Below are 12,409 nucleotides of genomic sequence, written 5' to 3'. Positions count from 1 at the left end.
CTCAAAGTTTATATTCTATCTCAAGCTGTTTTGATCGATTAAATCTCTGTATTTTTGCTCGTTTAAGAACTTCAATGTCAAAATCTCTTAGATTTAATGGTCTTAATGTTATTTCTAAGACTTGGTGACAGACTGGATTCTACTTCAAAATAGGTTTTACTGCAGTAGAACTTCTTATTCCCTGAGTATTTGAGCTATTTGTTATTTTACAAGTTCGCTCTCCTTAGCCTAGAATAGGACGTCAAAATAGGACGTCTTATGATGTGTTATTAGTCAGTAGAGTCAATTCACGAAAATTTGAGTGAGAGGGGGGGGGGTACTATTTTTTTCTTTTAGTGGAGATACAGAAAGTTTTTTCAAATTCCATGGGGGATTTGATTCCCCCCCCAATCGCTATTTCTGGTATTCATATACGTTCTACATAGCATTCTTGTGCTAGTCGGACATTTTTTTACTTGTGGAAAAACAGGAACAAAAGAAATGGCTAAAAAAGCTGGTAAATAAAGAATTGTGGTCAAGAATGAGAACGAATGAAGTTATAAGTTATCTTATACTGTATTGTGGGGGTGTGGTCCAAACCTTAGATGAAACAGATTAACTGGGACAAATGAACTTACAGACTTACTGGTAAGTTCTTAATCATTTGGAGCCCAAGAAGAGTCCAGAAACGTCAGCACATGTTCCTTCTCTTCGTTAAAGCTCTCTGAAGTCCACAATAGTTTTAAATCAATTTCAGACACTGCAGTTTATTTATTATGTAACTCTTGAGGAATGATTTGACGGTGTAGTTTTAAAATCTCACTTTCATAGGGAGCACAATAGCGTTGCCTAAGTAAAGAGCGAAATGTATTCTATGCATAATGTTTTCCTCTTTCTTTCAGCCGAGTGGGCTGGTGCGCTGGATTCGGGATCCCTTGTCTGAGAGGACGCGGGTTCGAATCCCAGTGTACCCAATTCTTCAGTTTGGGACGGGGGTCAGTGGCGTGACTCTGTAAGCTTAGCCAGAGTCGACCCAGCTCTAAATGGGTACTTGGAGAAATCTGGGGAAGGTAAACAGGAAGGGTGTGCGAAAGCACAGGATGGCTGGCCCCAACCCCCCATTGCACTTCCTGGCTGAAGGGCCAAGAAACGGAGATCAGCACCGCCGGTACGGACTGTAAAGTCTAATGCCGTATCCTTTACCTTTTTTTTTTACCTTTCTTTCAACAAAACATTTTGTATGAAATGAGTTGACATAGGAACGTCGAAGGGGGTTCATTTAATTGGAAATCAAACGTTCTAGCGCTTTTTTTAGAGTGAAAAGTGATTGGAGGGCAAGCACCCCCCACGTCCCCTATTCCTCGGAAGAAGTGCGGTATAAATTTTAGATAGCTATATTATTCAGCATGGCTAAAAGGTCTAATAACTATGCCTGTGGAGATGACAAACCCTCACAGACCCTGGCACAAGGGCTGTAAATTATGTGTTCCCCCATTTTTTACATATAGTATTTGTTACACGGAAAGGGGGAACAGTTGACCCTGTGTGTCCAAAAAAGCTAAAGGTATTAAGACGAAGCAGGAAATGATGAGGAGGAGGATCAATTGACCAAAAGGCAATATATGCAAGTACTACTGCTACTACTATTACTAACTACACTACAACTACTACTTCTTCTGCGACTATTACTAAGGCTAAAGGTAGTCAGGTGAAAACTTAAAGGAATATTGAGAGAATTTAAACAAAATCACAGAACACTATGCGATTACAGATTAAAAAAAAAGGCTTATCAGTAATATCATAATAACGACTTAGACTATTAAGTTGAAACTTTAGGGTATCCACAACTACTACAACTAATATTTCTGCTGCGACTACTACTAAGGCTAAGGGTAGTCAGGTGAAAATTTAAAGGAATATTGAGAGAATTTCAACAAAATCACAGAACACTATGTGATTACAGATTTAAAAAAAGGCTTATCAGCAATATTATAGGAACGACTTAGACTATTAAGTTGAAACTCTAGGGTATGATGACAGGCATGTTCAACCGAACTATAGGCAATATTCTCCTACTGCTACTGCTACTACCTCTACTACGGCTATGATCACTACTACTACTACTACCAGGAAGGCTAAGGGTATGAAGGTGAAAGTTTTAGGGCATGTTGAACTAAATAAAAAAAAACACTGTGTACATGCTGGTTATCAAAACGACGTATCGGCGATGTCACAGGAACTGTTTAGGGTATCTGGTTGAAACTTCCAGGTATGTTTAGAAGGATGTTGAAAAAAGTAAAAGACGTTATGTGCACACTGCTACTACTTTTGCTACTGATGCTATTGCTGCTACTAATACTACTGCTGCTACTACTAAAGCTAAGGGCATTAAGATGAAAATATCAGGGAATGTTGACGGGATGTTGAACTAACCAAAGACCCTTATGTTAATGCTACTACCACTACTGCAACTAAACCTAAGGGTATTAAGGTGAAAATTTCAAGGAATATTGAGGGGATGTTGAGCTAAATAAAAAAGAGCTAAGAGCCCATATGGCACATATGACGAGGTCGGAAGAACCAAGAGTTCATATGACATGAGCTCTAGCAAAATTTTGAAAATCAATAGATTGCTTTAAAAGGAAAATCAGAGGCTTAATGCCGGTCGGGATTAAAAATAAGAGCTCTGAGTCATGAGGTCGTCAAAATCCATTAAGATCCGATCCCCCACTCGTAAGTTAAAAATACCTCAATTTTTCTAGTTTTTCCTCTCCCTTCAGCCCCTTAGATGGTCGAATCAGGGAAAACGACTTTATCAAGTCAATTTGTGCAGCTCCCTGACACACCTACCAATTTTCATCGTCCTTGCACGTCCAGAAGCACCAAACTCGCCAAAGCGCTGAATACCACCCCCTAACCCTCCCAAAGAGAGTGGACCCAATCCGGTTAAGTCAATCACGAATCTACGACATTTATAAGCGTTTTCCAAGATTTCCGGTTTCCCGCTCCAACTCCCCCCAATCTCAGCAGATCTGGTCGGGATTTGAAATAAGAGCTCTGAGACATGAGTTCCTTCTAAATATCAAATTTCATTAAGATCCGGTCTCCCGTTCTTAAGTTAAAAATACCTCAATTTTTCTAATTTTTCCAAATTAACAACCCGCAGCTCCCCCAAAGACAACGGATCCGTTCCAATTATTTGATTCACGTATCTATAACTTGTGCTTATCTTTCCCGTCAAGTTTCATCCCCATCTATCCACTCTAAGCGTTTTCCAAGATTTCCGGTTTCCCTCTCCAACTCCCTCAGCGTCACTGGATCTGGTCGGGATTTAAAATGAGAGTTCTAAAGCACAAGATCCTTCTAAATATCAAATTTCATTAAGATCTGATCAGCCGTTGGTAAGTTACAAATCCCTCATTTTTTCAAATTTTTCCAAATAACCCCCTCCCCCAACTCCACCAAAGAGAGCGGATACGGTCCTGTTATGTCAGTCACTTATCTTGGATTTGTGCTTATTTTTTCCACCAAGTCTCATCCTGATCTCTCCGCTTTAAGCGTTTTCCAAGATCCCCCCCCCATGACACTGGATCCGATCGGGATTTAAAATAAGAGATTTGAGTTACGAGGTCCTTCTAAATTTGATATTTCATAAAGATCCGATCATTTACACGTAAGTTAAAAATACCTCATTTTTTGTTAATGTTTTGAATTTATCCATCCCCCGAACTCCCCCAAAGAGAGCGGATCCGCTCCGGTTATGTCAATCACGTATCTAGGACTTGTGCTTATTTTTCCCACCAAGTTTCATCCCGATCCCTCCTCTAAGCGTTTTCCAAAATTTTAGGTTGCTCCCCTCCAAACTCCCCCAATGTCACCGGATCCGGTAGTGATTGAAAATAAGAGCTCTGAGACAAGATATCCTTCGAAACAGGACATTTCATTCAGAACCGACCACTCCTTCATAAGTTGAAAATACCTCATTTTTTTATTTTTCAGAATTAACCCTCCCCCCAACTCCCCCAAAGAGAGCGGATCCGTTCCGGTTATGTCAATCACGTATCTAGGACTTGTGCATATTTTTCCCACCAAGTTTCATCCCGATCCTTCCACTCTGAGCATTTTCCAAGATTTTTGGTTTCCCCACCCCAACTCCACCCAATGTCACCTGATCCGGTCGGGATTTAAAATAAGAGCTCTGAGACTCGATATCCTTCCCAACAATAAATTTCATTAAGATCCGATCACCCGTTCGTAAGTTAAAAATACCTCCTTTTTTATGGCGCTTGGTATTAACCAAGTAACATATAGCAATCGCAAATTATGTCGGTCTGTCGGTCCCGGTTTTGCTACTTTAGGCGCTTCCAGGTAAGCTAGGACGATGAACTTTGGCAGGCGTATCAGGGATCGGACCAGATAAAATTAGAAATAGTCGTTTTCTCGATTTGGTCATCTGGAGGGTGAGTGGGGGGCCCGTTAATTCGGAAAAAATAGAAAAAATGAAGTATTTTTAACTTACAAACCATTGATCAGATCTTCATGAAATTTGATGTTTGGAAGGATATTGTGTCTCAGAGCTGTTATTTTAAATCCCGACTGGATATGGTGACATTGGGGGGGGATTTGGGAGGGGGAAACCTAAAATCTTGGAAAATACTTAGAGTGGAGGGATCTTGATGAAACTTGGTGGGAAAAATAAGCACAAGTCCCAGATACATGATTGACATAACCGGAACGGATCCGCTCTTTTTGGGGTAGTTGAGAGGGGGGGGGGTAATTCTGAAAAATAAGAAAAAATGAGGTATTTTTAACTTACGAACGGGTAATCGCATCTCAGTGAAATTTGATATTTAGAAGGATATCGTGTCTCAAAGCTCTTATTTTAAATCCCGATCGGATCTTGTGACATTGGGGGGAGTTTCGGGGGAACCTAAAATCATGGAAAACGCTTAGATGGAGGGATCGGGATGAAACTTGGTAGGAAAAATAAGCAAAAGTCTTAGATACGTGATTTACATAATTTGGAACGGATCCGCTCTATTGGGGGGAGGGTTAATTCTGAAAAAATAGAAAAAATGACGTATTTTTAACTTACGAAGGAGTGATAGGATCTTCATAAAACTTCATATTTGGAAGGATCTTGTAACTCAGATCTCTTATTTTAAATCTCAACCGGATCCAGCGTCATTGGGGGGCAGTTGGGGCGGGGGAAATCTTAGAAAATACTTAAAGCGGAGAAATCAGGATGAAACTGGATGGGAAGAATAAAAACCTGTCGAAGATACGTGACTGACATAACCGGATCGGATCTGCTCTCTTTGGTGGAGTTGGGGGTGGGGGGTGGGGGTGTAATTTGGACAAAGGAGGTTTTTGTAACTTACGAAGGGGTGACCAGATCTTAATGAAATTTGATATTTAGAAGGATCTTTTGCTTTAAAGCCCTAATTTTAAATTCCGACCAGATCCTGTGGGTTGGGGAGAGTTGGAGGGGGAAACCGAAATTGGGGTATTTTTATCTTACGAATAGGTGATCGGATCTTAGTGAAATTTGATATTTAGAAGGAATTCATGCCTCAGAGCTCTTATTTCAAATCCCGACCAGATCTTTGGCATTTGGGGGAGTTGGAGGGGGAAATCTTGGAAAACACTTGGAGTGGAGGAATCGGGATGAAGCTTGGTGGATAGAATTAGCAAATGTCCTTGATACGTGATTGACGTAACCGTACCGGATTTGCTCTCTTTGGGGGAGTTGGGGGGAGAGGTTCAGTGATTTGGCGAGTTTGGTGCTTTTGGACGTGCTTGGACGATGAAAATTGGTAGGCGTGTCAGGGAGCTGCATAAATTGACTTGATAAAGTCGTTTTCCCAGATTCGACCATCTGGGGGGCTAAAGGAAGGGGAAAAACTAAAAAAATGAGGTATTTATAGCTTTCGAGTGGGTGATCGGATCTTAATGAATTTTGATATTTAGAAGGACATCGTGACTCGGAGCTCTTATTTTAAATCCTGACCGGCATTAAGCCTCATACCATATGAGCTCTTGGTTATTAGCTCTTCTTGCCTCGTCACAAGTGCCGTATGAGCTCTTAGATCTTGTTTTAATTTTTTCGATTTAACCGCCCCCCACTCCCACCCCCAGATGGTACAATTGGGAAAACGACAATTTATAATTTAATCTGGTGTGGTTCCTGATACGCCTGCCAAATTTCATCGTCCTAGTTTACCTGGAAGTGCCTAAAGTAACAAAACCGGGACAGACAGACCGACAGACAGACAGACAGACAGAATTTGCGATCCCTATATGTTACTTGGTTAATACCAGGTGCCATAAAAAATAACACTATTTGCGAGTAGGTTGTCAAAAGGGTCCGTCGGCAATATCTCAGGAACGGCTCAGAGTATAAGTTGAAACTTTCTGTGTATATTGAGGGGGAGGGTTGAACTACCCAAAAGACACTATGTGCTCGCTTCTACTTCCACTACTACTGTAACTGCAACTACTGAGGCTAATGGTATTAGGGTGAAACTATCAGGGAATGTTTAGTATGAATTTAAGCTAAATTAAATCAAACTATGTGCATGCATGTTGCACAAAGGATGTATCAGCAACATCTCAGGAATAGCTTCAAGTATTAAGTTGAAAATTTCAGGACATGTTGAGAGGAATGTTGAACCGAATAAAAATAATTTCAAAGATATCTCAGGAACAACTTAGAGTACTAAGTTGATACTCTCACTGCTAAGGCCAAGTTATTAAGGTGAAATTTCAGGGAATAATGAGGGGGATGTTGAGCTAAATCAAAACACACTACGTGCATACATTTTGCCAAAAGGTTATATCAACAACATCTCGGAAACAGCTAGAAGTATTAAGTTGAAACTTTCAGGAAATGTTGAGGGGGATGTTGAACTAAATCAAACTAATTTCAAAAATATCTCAGGACAGCTTAGAATATTAAGCTAACACTCCCACTACCACTACTTCTACTACTGAGGCTAAGGTATTAAGATGAAACTTTCAGGGAATATTGAGGGGGGTGTTGAGCTAAATCAAAACAAACTATTGGCATTAAGGTCCTCAAAAGGGTGTATCTGTAATATCCCAGGAACAGCTTAGGGTATTAAGTTGAAACTTTCATTGCGGGTTAAAGGAGTAGTTGAATTAATCGAAGGGCACTAAGCGTTTACTGCTACGGCTACTACAACTGGTACTGCTACTGCAAGTGTTACTGCTATTACTTGTACTAAGGCTAAGGGCATTAAGGTGATTTTTTCTTGAAATGTCAAGGGAAGATATTAAATTAAATTAAAGCACCCTATGTTTAGGCAAGCTGTCGAAAGGGCGTGTTAGTAATATCTCAGGAACGGCTTAGAGTAATAAGTTGAAACTTTCAGGGCATGTCAAGGGAGATGATGAACTAATAAAAAGACACTATATTCTTACTACTAATAGAACTACTAGTGGCAATTCTAGTGCTTCTAGCATTACTATTTCTAAGGCTAATGGTGTTTAGGTTGTTAAGGTGAAACTTTAGGGGATTGTTTAGGGGGATGTTGAGGGGGGATGTTGGACTAAATGGAACCACAGTATGTCCATGCAGGGTATCAAAAGGGTGTATCATACCTCAGAAATGGCTTAGAGTATTAAATTGAAACTATCAGGGCATTTTCGGAGAACATTTAACTAACCAAAAATGCACCATGTGAACACTATTACTTTACTACTAATACTTCTGCTGCTTCACTTCTACTACTCCCATTGCTCCTACTCCCATTACTGTTACTAAGACTGCTGTTATCTCTAATGCTAAGGATATTAAGGTAAACTTTTCAAGGAATAGAGAGTGAGGCTGCAAACTAAATCGAAACATACTATGTGCACGCAGGCTGTTAAATGAACAATTCAGCAATATCTCAGGAACCGCTTAGAGCATTAAGCTAAAGCTTTTAGGTCATTTCGAGGAGGATATTGAACTAAATCAAAACACATAGTACCCGTGCAGGTTATCAAAGGGGTTTATCAGTTTTATCCCAGCAAACTAGGAACAGCAAGGGTTGTTACGCTGAACTTTCAGGGTATGTGCTTGGGGATGTTTGACTAAATCAAAAAACGCCATATCTACCCAAGTTTGTCGTAAGGACGTGTTTGTAATATCTTAGGAAGAAATAAGGTGTTAAGTTGAAACTTTCAGACCATATTGAAGGGGATATTCAACTAAATATAGATATCAAAAGGGTTTGTCTACAACATATGTGGAATGAATAAGGACATTAAAAGGAAAGTTGTGACTGATACTGTGACTCCTTGTAACTGCAACTGTGACTACCCGGGACTGCTACTACTGCAACTACTACAACTGCTGCTGCTGCTATTCTACTGCTGCTACTGCTACTACATCTACTACCACTACTAACTGCTAATACTACTACTACTACTACTGTTTAACTAAATCAAAAGAGTTACGAGGAAATAGGAACTTGAGGGAAATGTAAAACTAAATCAAAATATAACTTATTTGTGTTTTTGACAATCCAGACACACGGCTAAATACGAAATACATTTCTTATAAATTTATTTATTAAACACATTTTCTCTTTTATAACTTTATCAAATCCAAAATTACTTTGACTCTTACGAATGAATATCTGTATATATTAAACTGTCAATCCGCATTCGTTTGTACTTTTTAGTAATCTTGTTTATTATGGTGGAATTTTTATTGATTTATTTATTCTTTTATTTTTGAAAAATAAAGACACGTACCTTGAAATAAAGATTGTGTTCAGTAAAAATGCAAATTATTTTGTGGTCTTTAGAAGGCACAATGGATGTTATCCCTACTTCTCTTTGTGGTAGTTTCTTCTAGTTTTGAATTTGAATTAGATGTTAAAGTTTCTGTTCGTTTTGGATTTCATTTATTTATTGATTGTGATTTATGGTAGTTTTCCGTTTGAAAAATTATTTGACTTTATTTCTGCTCATTTTTGGTTTAATATAGCAATTTATTTGTCTTGAAAAACATCTTATGTGGAAAAAGCTTTTTCAAATTAAAACTATAAAATGGTCAGAGTGAATTCTGCTTTAAATTGACTTAAACCAGTTATTCAGATTAACAGAATTCTGGCAAAAAAAAAGTAAAAATGAAAAGGTCTTTGTTCATACTTTTAAGTTTTTTAAGTCTTAAATATTAGAAATCTTAAAATTTTAATTTCTAACCGTTTTTCAAACAATGCCAAGAAATCCCTCACCTCTCCCGTGTAAAATTTCCCCTGAAAAATTCCTCCCGGAAACTTACTCTCTACCAAAACTTCTTCCCTGTAGAAAATCACACGATCCTCGAATACCTCTGATCCTCGGGTGCCCAGTTGTTTTTTGGGACTTTACCCAGGGGTTCATGGAACCGCAGTTCCAAGTTAAATTGGAGACCCCATTAATTGATTGACTTTTCAATTGTGTATGTTATCTTACATATTTCCACATAGAAAGAAATACCAATTTTTTTGTGGAGTCCGGCGGATTTACCATAGGCAAATTTGACAAGAAAAAAAGTGATATTTAGTCTACCCAGCCGTTCCCCTTTGATCAGCCTGAGTCTGCTAAAATTTTTGCTAAAATTTAAGGGATTTGAAAATTCTGTTAAAATTTTTATACTTCAGCTGAATTGTTTAACTTGTTTGTAATTTGAAATTCTTAAAGATTCATCAATGATGTTTTTTCTTCTCTTTTAAGGATTCGGCTATTGAAAATTTTGCTTCAGCTGGTTATCCGGAAAAGTTTTCCAGTTTCTAAGTAAGTTTTTCCTCATGTATCTTATTATTTTGACCTTCAAACTATTTTGAACAATACAGGTGTTTCATAATTTTGATCGAAATTCTTGGAAAGAGGGCATGAGAAGAGCGTTGGTGGCCCTCTTGACTATTTTCAGTATTTCCATCAAAACACTCTGAAAGTCTTAAAATTCTACTTGATTCTTCCTGCGATTTTTAGAAGTGCGGACTTTTAGCCGGATTGCTGAATCTGATATTAAAGTTTTTAAGCGAAAGAAGAGCTTTGTGGTCTACATCACAGAAGACTACCTGGAATTGTTCCTCCGATCTTACGGTTCTTCAGACCATGTCTACCATGTCTCTATTTTTGAGTGGAAAGCTCTGTTCCAGGAAAGAGACGCCGGTTTTGAATCTAAGTTAGGCGAAAATATAAAAATCCTTAAGATGTACAAGGCTTCTCAGGCCGATCGCCATAATGTTTTCTAGGAATATTAAACATAAAATTTACAAATACAAAAGAGTATTTTTGTACGGTCAGAAAGGGCTGCCATGTGATATGACAAGCCGTAGCAGAGGCAGAGGCTGTGGGTTTGAAACTGAGGCAGAGGAGTCGGATCGCATGTTCCACCATAGTTAAAGAGTAACAAAGAACTCGAACCTAAATTTTGATATCCTATATTTTAATATCATAATTTTAATGAGTAAATCTTCCTTTCTCAGTAGTGGTATTAGAAAGTCGGTCCATGGCAAGAAAATTAAATTTTAAGCTAAGAGAGATACAATTTTGTTCTCAGAATCAAAACAAGCCTTTCAAATCCAAGATCAGTCATGATCTGGTGCGAAAACATGCTGGAGGAACAAAGTGCGTCTGTTACCCCTCTGTCATCCTCTCTTCATCAATTTTTTTTCTTAGAAAGTTGGCGGGTTGCACCTTGTCTTGAGTTGGACCACGTCAAAATAGCATATTAATCTATTCTACTGAATTAAATGTTAGACACGCCCCCCCCCCCACTGCTCCTACTGTCAATTTAATTTCTTAGCATAAATGTATAATTATTGCACCTTGTTTGAATCAGGATCATGCGAAAACTTTTCGTCTGTGTGACTAGAGTATTAAACTAAGCCCTTGGATTCTCTCCTTCTCTCTATAACACATTTTTAGTAAAAAGGTATACTTATGACATCTTTTGAACCAGATCAAACACATATTTTTAGTTAATGGTAATGGAGACACACGGCCCGTGGCCCATGACATTCTTTGCCTTTCCCAAACCACTTTTTTGGCAAAAAGGCATATTGCACCTTGCTCGAAGCAGAATCAGGCAATAGCTGTTAATCTAGTGTGAACGATATATATAGGGATTATCCTACAGTATTATCAATAGGATAATACCAACACTATTATCCCACAAGAATTTTCGACCTAGAACGAGCAATGCAAAGATTTATACCGGCTGTTATATAGACTGAAAAACTGTTCTGAACTTATTATCATTGAGACTTCGAGCTTCTCGTCGTTAGAATAAAAGTTTCAATCTAGGAAGAAATGAAGCTAATTTAATATCCAATTTGAACTTTATCTGTAAAATAATGAGAATCAAATTTCAATGCTCCCCTTCAATTCATCCTTAAATATAATCTCAGAAAATATCATTGACCGTTCTCCCGATCATTATTTTAACTTTGCATCAGTATGTTGTTGGAGGGAAGATAAATTATCCTAGGCCGTATGCGTCATCCTATTTGTTAGTGAAGGTAAAATCGTGTTTAAACAGCAGGAACAGGTTCGACGCCGTCGATAGCAACATAAAATGTATTATAACCTCAAACGTACTCCATAATTATCTAATTTAAGGAAGGAACTTGTTAGTTTTGATCTCTTGCTTAGATGTTTTGAATCTGTTGTTTCATTCTATTTTTTTTTTTAAGAATCGGAAGTCAACCCTGATTTAAAATGATATCTATGTGTAGACGTAAATGCGTCCATACGCTGATAGATTGAGTTGACCACACTGATGTATATCCCACATAGGCACCTAAAAAAGTTGGCCTTTGCGCCTTGCCCTTCTGCTGAAATCTGCTCCAACAGTCTACCTACAGATTAACATATTTTGCATATAAGTAATATATTTTTGTTTTTTTTGTAACTTGTAACCCTCCCCCTATCGATTCTAACGCGTTTCACCTTGCAGAAACATGTTTAGCTCTTCTCTGCCCCTCCTCCTCACAAAAAATGAAAATTTGAGGCCCATATGGGCCCCCAAAATAAATCTCTGAAAAGTTAACTTGATCTCCTAAGCCGTTCTCAAGATACGGAGGTGCGCTATTTTGATCACGTGGTAACACGCTATGTCTTTGATTTACCTCACTACTTTACCGCTTATAGATTTGAAGCCCCATAACGGCCTATAGTGCAGAAAACGTTTGGGCTGACTGGATATAAAATACAGAAGGCCACTTGCTCCTCAAATGCAAAATTGAATTCCTCCTACCATCCCACCGTGCTTCTCAAACACTACCTGAAATTTTAACTCCATTTCCGAGCCAATTCTGACATACTGCAGTTAAGGTACTTTTATGCCCTGGAGACTCGAAGCGTCTTTTAATTTAGCTATTTCCCTACAAGTCACAATTCAGCATCCAGCATCCACTTGCCTTCCCAT

General features: G+C 38.5%; 1 protein-coding gene across 4 annotated transcripts in view; it reads left to right on the top strand.

The window, feature by feature from the left end:
* Positions 1-12,409, top strand: part of LOC136031032 (mediator of RNA polymerase II transcription subunit 18-like) — a 301,962-nt gene that overhangs the window by 151,168 nt on the left and 138,385 nt on the right. For 2 of the 4 annotated variants that reach the window (XM_065710218.1, XM_065710219.1), the window contains one exon: positions 9,709-9,768. The exons of the other annotated variants lie outside the window; for them this stretch is intronic. The gene's annotated coding sequence lies outside the window, so the exon portion shown is untranslated. The remainder of the gene's footprint in view (positions 1-9,708; positions 9,769-12,409) is intronic. 4 annotated transcript variants of the gene reach the window in all.

This window comes from Artemia franciscana, chromosome 9, assembly GCF_032884065.1.
Source record: "Artemia franciscana chromosome 9, ASM3288406v1, whole genome shotgun sequence".
In the NCBI taxonomy this organism is placed as follows: Eukaryota; Metazoa; Arthropoda; class Branchiopoda; order Anostraca; family Artemiidae; genus Artemia; species Artemia franciscana.
This window is presented reverse-complemented; position numbering and strand designations above follow the sequence as displayed.